This window comes from Arachis duranensis, chromosome 1 (assembly GCF_000817695.3).
Source record: "Arachis duranensis cultivar V14167 chromosome 1, aradu.V14167.gnm2.J7QH, whole genome shotgun sequence".
NCBI lineage: Eukaryota > Viridiplantae > Streptophyta > Magnoliopsida > Fabales > Fabaceae > Arachis > Arachis duranensis.
In genome coordinates this window covers 25,120,152-25,127,794 of record NC_029772.3, presented here as the reverse complement: position 1 = coordinate 25,127,794, position 7,643 = coordinate 25,120,152, and the positions used below count along the sequence as shown (strand labels likewise).

Below are 7,643 nucleotides of genomic sequence, written 5' to 3'. Positions count from 1 at the left end.
TATTCCAAGTAGGATCTGGGATGGGATGACTGTGACGAGCTTGAAACTCGTGACTGTTGGGCGCATTGACAGTGTGCAAAAGAATAAATGTATTCTATTCTGACATGATGGAGAACCGACAGCTGATTAGCCATGCGGGAAACCGTAAAGGACATGTTTTCACTGAGAGGACGGATGGTAGCCATTGACAGCGGTGATCCACCAACATACAGCTTGACATGGAAGGGAGTACGCATGATTGGATGAGGACAGTAGGAAAGCAGAGGTTCAGAGGCAACAAAGCATCTCTAAACGCTTATCTGAAATTCCCACCAAGGAACTACATAAGTAACTTTATTTTATTTTCCGCTTTATTTATCTTTTAATTATAAAAATCTCATAACCATTTGAATCCACCTGACTAAGATTTACAAGATGACCATAGCTTGCTTCAAGCCGTCAATCTCCGTGGGATCGACTCTTACTCACGTATGGTATTACTTGGACGACCTAGTGCACTTGCTGGTCAGCTATGCGGAGTTGTGAAAAGTGTGAATCACGATTTTGCATACCAAGTTTTTGGCGCCGTTGCCAGGAATTGTTTGAGTTTGGACAATTGACGGTTCATCTTGTTGCTTAGATTGGGTAATTTTATTTTTATTTTCGAAAAATACAAAAAAAATATTTAATGAAAACATAAAATCAAAAAATTTTTTGTGTTTCTTGTTTGAGTCTAGTGTCAAATTTTAAGTTTGGTGTCAATTTCATGTTTTTATTTTTCTAGCATTTTTCGAAAATTCATGCATTATGTTCTTCATGATCTTCAAGTTGTTCTTGATGATTGTCTTGGTTTGATCTTGTGATTTTCTTGTTTTGAGTCTTTTCTTGTTTTTCATATGCATTTTTAATTTGTTAGTGTCTAAGCATTAAAAATTTTTCAAAAATATATTCTTGATGTTCATCATGATCTTCAAAGTGTTCTTGGTGTTCATTTTGACATTCAAAGTGTTCTTGCATGCATCATTGGTTTTGATCTTAAAATTTCATGTCTTGAGTCATTTTGTTGTTTTTTTTCTTTCTTCTTTAAAATTCAAAAATAAAAAAATATCTTTTCCTTATTTCACTCATAAATTTCGAAATTTTGGGTTGACTTAGTCAAAAATTTTTAAAATTTGGTTGATTCTTGTTAGTCAAGTCAAAATTTCAATTTAAAAATTCTATCTTTTCAAACCTTTTTCAATAAAATCAAATCTTTTTCATTTTTTTCTTAATATTTTCGAAAAAATTTTAAAATTGATTTTCAAAATCTTTTTCTTATTTTTATTTCATAATTTTCGAAATTATTACTAACAATTAATGTTTTGATTCAAAAATTTCAAATTTGTTACTTTCTTGTTAAGAATGGTTCAATCTTTAAATTCTAGAATCATATCTTTTAGTTTCTTGTTAGTCAAGTCATCAACTTCATTTTTCAAAATCAAATCTTTTTAAATTTCTTTTTCAAATCTTTTTCAAAATAGATTTCAATCATATCTTTTTCAAAACTTAATTTCAAAATCTTTTTCTAACTTCTTATCTTTTCAAAATTTATTTTCAAATCTTTTTCAATTAACTACTTGACTTTTTGTTTGATTTTAAAAAGTTTACTAATTCTTATCTTTTTCAGAACCACCTAACTACTTTTCTCTCTCCAATTTTTGAAAACCACTAACAACTTTTTCAAAAATCTTTTTAATTAACTAATTGTTTTAAACTCTAATTTTATTTTATTCCTTTCTTAATTTTTGAATACTAACTAATATTTAAAATAAAAACAAAAATATTTTTCCTTTTATTTAATATTCGAATTCCCCCTCTCTCATCTCTTTCTATTTATTTATTTATTTACTAACACTTCTCTCCTTCTTAAAATTCGAACCCTCTCTCCCTCTCTGTGTTCGAATTCTCTTTATTTTCTCTCTGCCTCACTCTTCTCTTCTTCTCTTCTACTCACATAAAGGAATCTCTATATTGTGACATAGAGGATTCCTCTTCTTTTCTATTCTCTTTTTGTTTCATATGAGCAGGAACAGGGATAAAGACATCCTTGTTGAAGCTGATCCTGAACCTGAAAGGACTCTGAAGAGGAAGCTAAGAGAAGCTAAAGCACAACTCTCTAGAGAGGACCTGACAGAAATTTTTGAAAAAGAAGAAGACATGGCAGCCAAAAATAATAACAATGCCCGAGATTCAAGGAAGATGCTTAGTGACTATGCTGCACCAACTTCCAACTTCTATGGAAGAAGCATCTCAATTCCTACCATTTGAGCAAACAACTTTGAGCTTAAGCCTCAATTAGTTTCTCTAATGCAGCAGAACTGCAAGTTTCATGGACTTCCATCAGAAGATCCTCATCAGTTCTTATCTAAATTCTTGCAGATCTGTGATACTGTTAAGACCAATGGGATTGATCCCGAAGTCTATAGACTTATGCTTTTCCCATTTGCTGTAAGAGACAGAGCTAGGACATGGCTGGACTCACAACCTAGAGAAAGCCTGAACTCTTGGGACAAGCTGATCAACGCTCTCTTGACCAAATTCTTTCCACCTCAAAAGATGAGTAAGCTCAGAGTGGATGTCCAAACCTTCAGACAGAAGGAAGGTGAATCCCTCTTTGAATCTTGGGAAAGATACAAGCAATTAACCAAAAGGTGTCCTTCTGACATGTTTCCAGAATGGAGTATCATATGTATATTCTATGATGGTCTGTCTGAAATGTCAAAGATGTCATTGGATTGTTCTGTTGGTGGATCCCTTCATCTGAAAACACCTGTAGAAGCCCAGGAACTCATTGGGATGGTTGTAAATAACCAGTTCATGTAAACTTCTGAAAGGAATCCTATAAATAATGGGGTGACTCAGTAAAAAGAAGTTCTTGAGATTGATACTCTGAATGCCATATTGGCTCAGAACAAAATATTTACACAGCGTGTCAATATAATTTCTCAGAATCTGACTAGATTGCAAGCTGCATTTGACAGTGTTAAAGAAGCCTCCTCTGAAGGAGAAGCTTATGACCCTGAGAATCCTGCAATGGAAGAGGTGAATTACATGGGAGAATCCTATGGAAACACCTATAATCCTTCATGAAGGAATCATCCCAATTTATCATGGAAAGATCAATAGAAGCCTCATAGGCAAGTTGAATGCCAACCTTACATTTTTCGGACTGAAATCTAAGCATTTCCCCCGAACCATTGTAAGATAATTCTTTAGATTCGGGTTCATACTTTGATCATGGTTCCTAGTGATCCATGCATTGACATAGAACTCTTGAACCATTAAGATTCTGACTTGTTGAATGGGGTTGGTAAGAACTTCCCAACCTCTTCTTTGGATGTCATGTCGGATCTCCGGATACTCATTTTTCTTGAGCATGAAAGGGACCTCAGGGATGGGGTTGGTAAGAACTTCCCAACCTCTTCTTTGGATGTCATGTCGGATCTCCGGATACTCATTTTTCTTGAGCATGAAAGGGACCTCAGGGATCACCTTCTTCTTGGCCACAACTTCATAGAAGTGGTCTTGATGTGCTTTTGAGATGAATCTCTCCATCTCCCATGACTCGGAGGTGGAAGCTTTTGTCTTCCCTTTCCTCTTTCTAGAGGTTTGTCTGGCCTTAGGTGCCATCAATGGTTATGGAACAACAAAAAAAAGCTATGATTTTACCACACCAAACTTGAATGTTGCTCATCCTCGAGCAAAAGAAGAAAGAAGAGATGAAGAAGAAGAAGATATGGAGGACAGGGAGAGGGATGTGTATTCGGCCAAGGGAGATAAGAGAGGGTAGTGATGTGTGAAAATGAAGAAGGAAAGAGGGATTTATATAGTGGAGGGAGAGGGGTTAGGGTTCGGACATTTAGGGTGGGATTGGGTGGGAAAGAGATTTTGAATTTAAAGGTAGGTGGGGTTTTTGGGGAAGAGTAGATGAGGTGATTATTGAATGATGTTTGGGGAAGAGTGTTATGAAAATGTGTGAGAGAGAGGGAGAAGGTAGGTGGGGATCCTGTGGGGTCCACAGATCCTGAGGTGTCAAGGATTTCTCATCCCTGCACCCTTTAGGCGTGTAAAATGCCCTCTATATGCAATCCTGGCGTTTAACACCAGACTGATGCTTGTTTCTGGCGTTAAACGCCACTTCCATGCTTGTTTTGGGCATTCAACGCCAATCTGCAGCATGTTTCTGGCATTGAACACCACTTCCATGCTTGTTTCTGGTGTTTAACGCCAGCTCTCCTCAGGGTGTAATCCTGGCGTTTAAACGCCAGACTGCTGCTTGTTTCTGGCATTCAACACCAGCTTCATGCTCTGTTCTGGCATTAAACGCTAGCCAGATGCTCCTTACTGGTGTTTAAATGCCAGTAAGCTCTTCCTCCAAGGTGTGCTGTTTCTTCTGCTATTTTTTATTCTGTTTTTAATTTTTTTAATTATTTTGTGATTCCACATGATCATAAACCTAATAAAACATAAAAGGACAAGAGAAATATAGATGAATAAAAATTGGGTTGCCTCCCAATAAGCGCTTCTTTAATGTCAATAGCTTGACAGTGAGCTCTTATGGAGCTTCACAGATTATCAGAGCATTGTTGAGACCTCCCGACACCAAACTTAGAGTTTGAATGTGGGGGTTCAACACCAAACTTAAAGTTTGGTTGTGGCCTCCCAACACCAAACTTAGAGTTTGACTGTGGGGGCTTTGTTTGACTCTGTATTGAGAGAAGCTTTTCATGCTTCCTCTCCATGGTTACAGAGGAAGATCCTTGAGTCTTAAACACAAGGTAGTCTGTATTCAATTGAAGGACTAGCTCTCCTCTGTCAACATCAATTATAGCTCCTGCTGTGGCTAGGAAGGGTCTTCCAAAAATGATGGATTCATTCTCATCCTTCCCAGTGTCTAAGATTATGAAATCATCAGGGATGTAAAGGCTTTAACCTTCACTAACACGTCCTCTACCAATCCATAAGCTTGTTTTATTGACTTGTCTACCATCTCTAATGAGATTCTTGCAGCTTGTACCTCAAAGATCCCCAGCTTCTCCATTACAAAGAGTGGCATAAGATTTATACCTGACTCCAGGTCACACAGAGCCTTCTCAAAGGTCATGGTGCCTATGGTATAGGATATTAAGAATTTACCAGTATCTTATTCCTTTTGAGGTAGAGTTTGCTGAACCTATGTATCTAGTTCACTAATGAGCAAGTGAGGTTTACCTTTCCAAGTCTCATTACCAAACAACTTGGCATTCAGCTTCATGATGGCTCCTAGATGTTAAGCAACTTGCTCTTTAGTTACATCCTCATCCTCTTCAGAGGAAGAATAATTCTCAGAGCTCATGAATGGTAAAAGGAGGTTCAATGGAATCTCTATGGTCTCTAGGTGAGCTCAGATTCCTTAGGTTCCTTAGTTTGGAACTCCTTTTTGTTCAGAGGACGTCCCAGGAGGTCTTCCTCACTGGGATTCATGCCCTTCTCCTCCTTTTTGCATTTGGCCATATTGATTATATCAATGGCCTTGCACTCTCTTTTCGGATTCTCTTCTGTATTGCTTGGGAGAGTACTAGGAGGAGTTTCAATGATTTTCTTACTCAGCTGACCCACTTGTGCCTCCAAATTTCTAATGGAAGACCTTGTTTCACTCATGGAACTAAAAATGGCCTTAGATAGATCAGAGACTATATTTTCTAAGCTAGAGGGACTCTGCTCAGCATTCTCTATCTGTTGCTGAGAAGATGATGGAAAAGGCTTGCTATTGCTAAGCATGTTCCTTCCACCATTATTAAAGCCTTGTTGAGGCTTTTGTTGATCCTTCTACGAGAAATTCGGATGATTTCTCCATGAGGAATTATAGGTGTTCCCATATGGTTCACCTATATAATTCACCTCTGCCATTGCAGGGTTCTCAGGATCATAAGCTTCTTCTTCAGAAGATGCCTCTTTAGTACTGTTGGATGCATTTTGCCATCCATTCAGACTCTGAGAAATCGTGTTGACTTGTTGAGTCAACATTTTGTTTTGAGTCAATACGGCATTCTAAGTATCAATTTCAAGAACTCCCCTTTTCTGAAGCGTCCCATTACTCATAGGATTCCTTTCAGAGGTGTACATGAATTGGTTATTTACAACCATGTCAATGAGTTCTTGAGCTTCTGCAGGTGTTTTCTTTAGGTGAATGGATCCACCTACAGAATGGTCTAGTGATATCTTAGAAAGCTCAGATAGACCATCATAGAATATATCTAAAATGGTCCACTCTGAAAGCATGCCAGAAGGACACTTTTTGGTCAACTGCTTGTATCTTTCCCAAGCTTCATAGAGGGATTCACCATCTTTTTGCTTGAAGGTCTGAACATTCACTCTAAGCTTACTCAGCTTTTGAGGAGGAAAGAACATGGCCAGGAAGGCCGTGACCAGCTTATCCCAAGAGTCCAGGCTATCTTTAGGTTGTGAGTCCAACCATGTTCTAGCCCTGTCTCTTACAGCCAAAGGGAAAAGCATGAGCCTGTAGACTTCAGGATCTACTCCATTAGTCTTAATAGTCTCACAGATCTGTGAGAATTTAGTTAAAAATTGATAGGGATCTTATGATGGAAGTCCATGAAACTTACAGTTCTGTTGCATTAGAGCAACTAGTTGAGGCTTCAGCTCAAAATTGTTTGCTCCAATGGCAGGGATTGAGATGCTTCTTCCATAAAAATTAGAAGTAGGTGTAGTATAATCACCAAGCATCCTCCTTGCGCCTCTACCATTGTTATTGGGTTCGGCCATGTCTTCTTTTTCGAGATTCTCTGTAAGGTTTTCTCTGGATTATTGTGCTTTAACTTCTCTTAGCTTCTTCTTCAGAGTCCTTTCTGGTTCAGGATCTGCTTCGACAAGAATGTCCTTGTCCTTGCTCCTGCTCATATGGAAAAGAAGAGAACAGAAAAGAAGAGGAATACTCTATGTCACAGTATAGAGATTCCTTTACGTGAGTAGAAGAAGAAAAGAATAGAAGAAGGAGAAGAGAAAAATTCAAACACAGAGAAGAAGAGAGGGTTCGAATTTTGAGATGAAGAGAAGTGTTAGTAAATAAATAAAATAAATAAAAAGAGATGAGAGGGAAGAGTTTTTGAAAATTGTTTTTGAAAAATAGTTAGTGATTTTCAAAAATTGAGAGAAGAAGAAATACAATTAAAATTAAAATTTGAAACAATTAGTTAATTAAAAGAATTTTTTTTAAAAAAAGGAAGGTGATTTTCGAAAATTAGAGAGAGAAAAGTAGTTAGGTGGTTTTGAAAAAGATAAGAAATAAATACAAAGTCAATTAGTTAGTTGAAAAAGATTTGAAAATCAATTTTGAAAAGATAAGAAGTTGGAAAAGATTTTGAAATTGATTTTGAAAAAGATATAATTTGAAAAAGATATTTTGAAAAGATATGATTGAAAAAAAATATTTTTGAAAGGATTTGATTTTTAAAATTAAAATTGATTACTTGACTAACAAGAAACTAAAAGATATGATTCTAGAATTTAAAGATTGAATCTTTCTTAACAAGAAAGTAACAAACTTCAAATTTTTGAATCAATCACATTAATTGTTAGTAAAGTTTTCGAAATTTTGAAATAGAGATAAGAAAAAGATTTTGAAA

At 36.5% G+C, this 7,643-nt stretch overlaps 2 non-coding genes across 2 annotated transcripts; one reads left to right on the top strand and one right to left on the bottom strand.

Moving 5' to 3' along the window:
* Positions 1-2,580: 2,580 nt before the first annotated feature.
* LOC127742425 (small nucleolar RNA R71) lies at positions 2,581-2,684 on the bottom strand. Its single transcript, XR_008003682.1, has one exon. It is a non-coding gene; the product is annotated as a small nucleolar RNA R71 (small nucleolar RNA).
* A 3,593-nt stretch (positions 2,685-6,277) lies between these two features.
* Positions 6,278-6,381, top strand: LOC127742648 (small nucleolar RNA R71). The gene has a single exon (XR_008004000.1). It is a non-coding gene; the product is annotated as a small nucleolar RNA R71 (small nucleolar RNA).
* Positions 6,382-7,643: the final 1,262 nt, after the last annotated feature.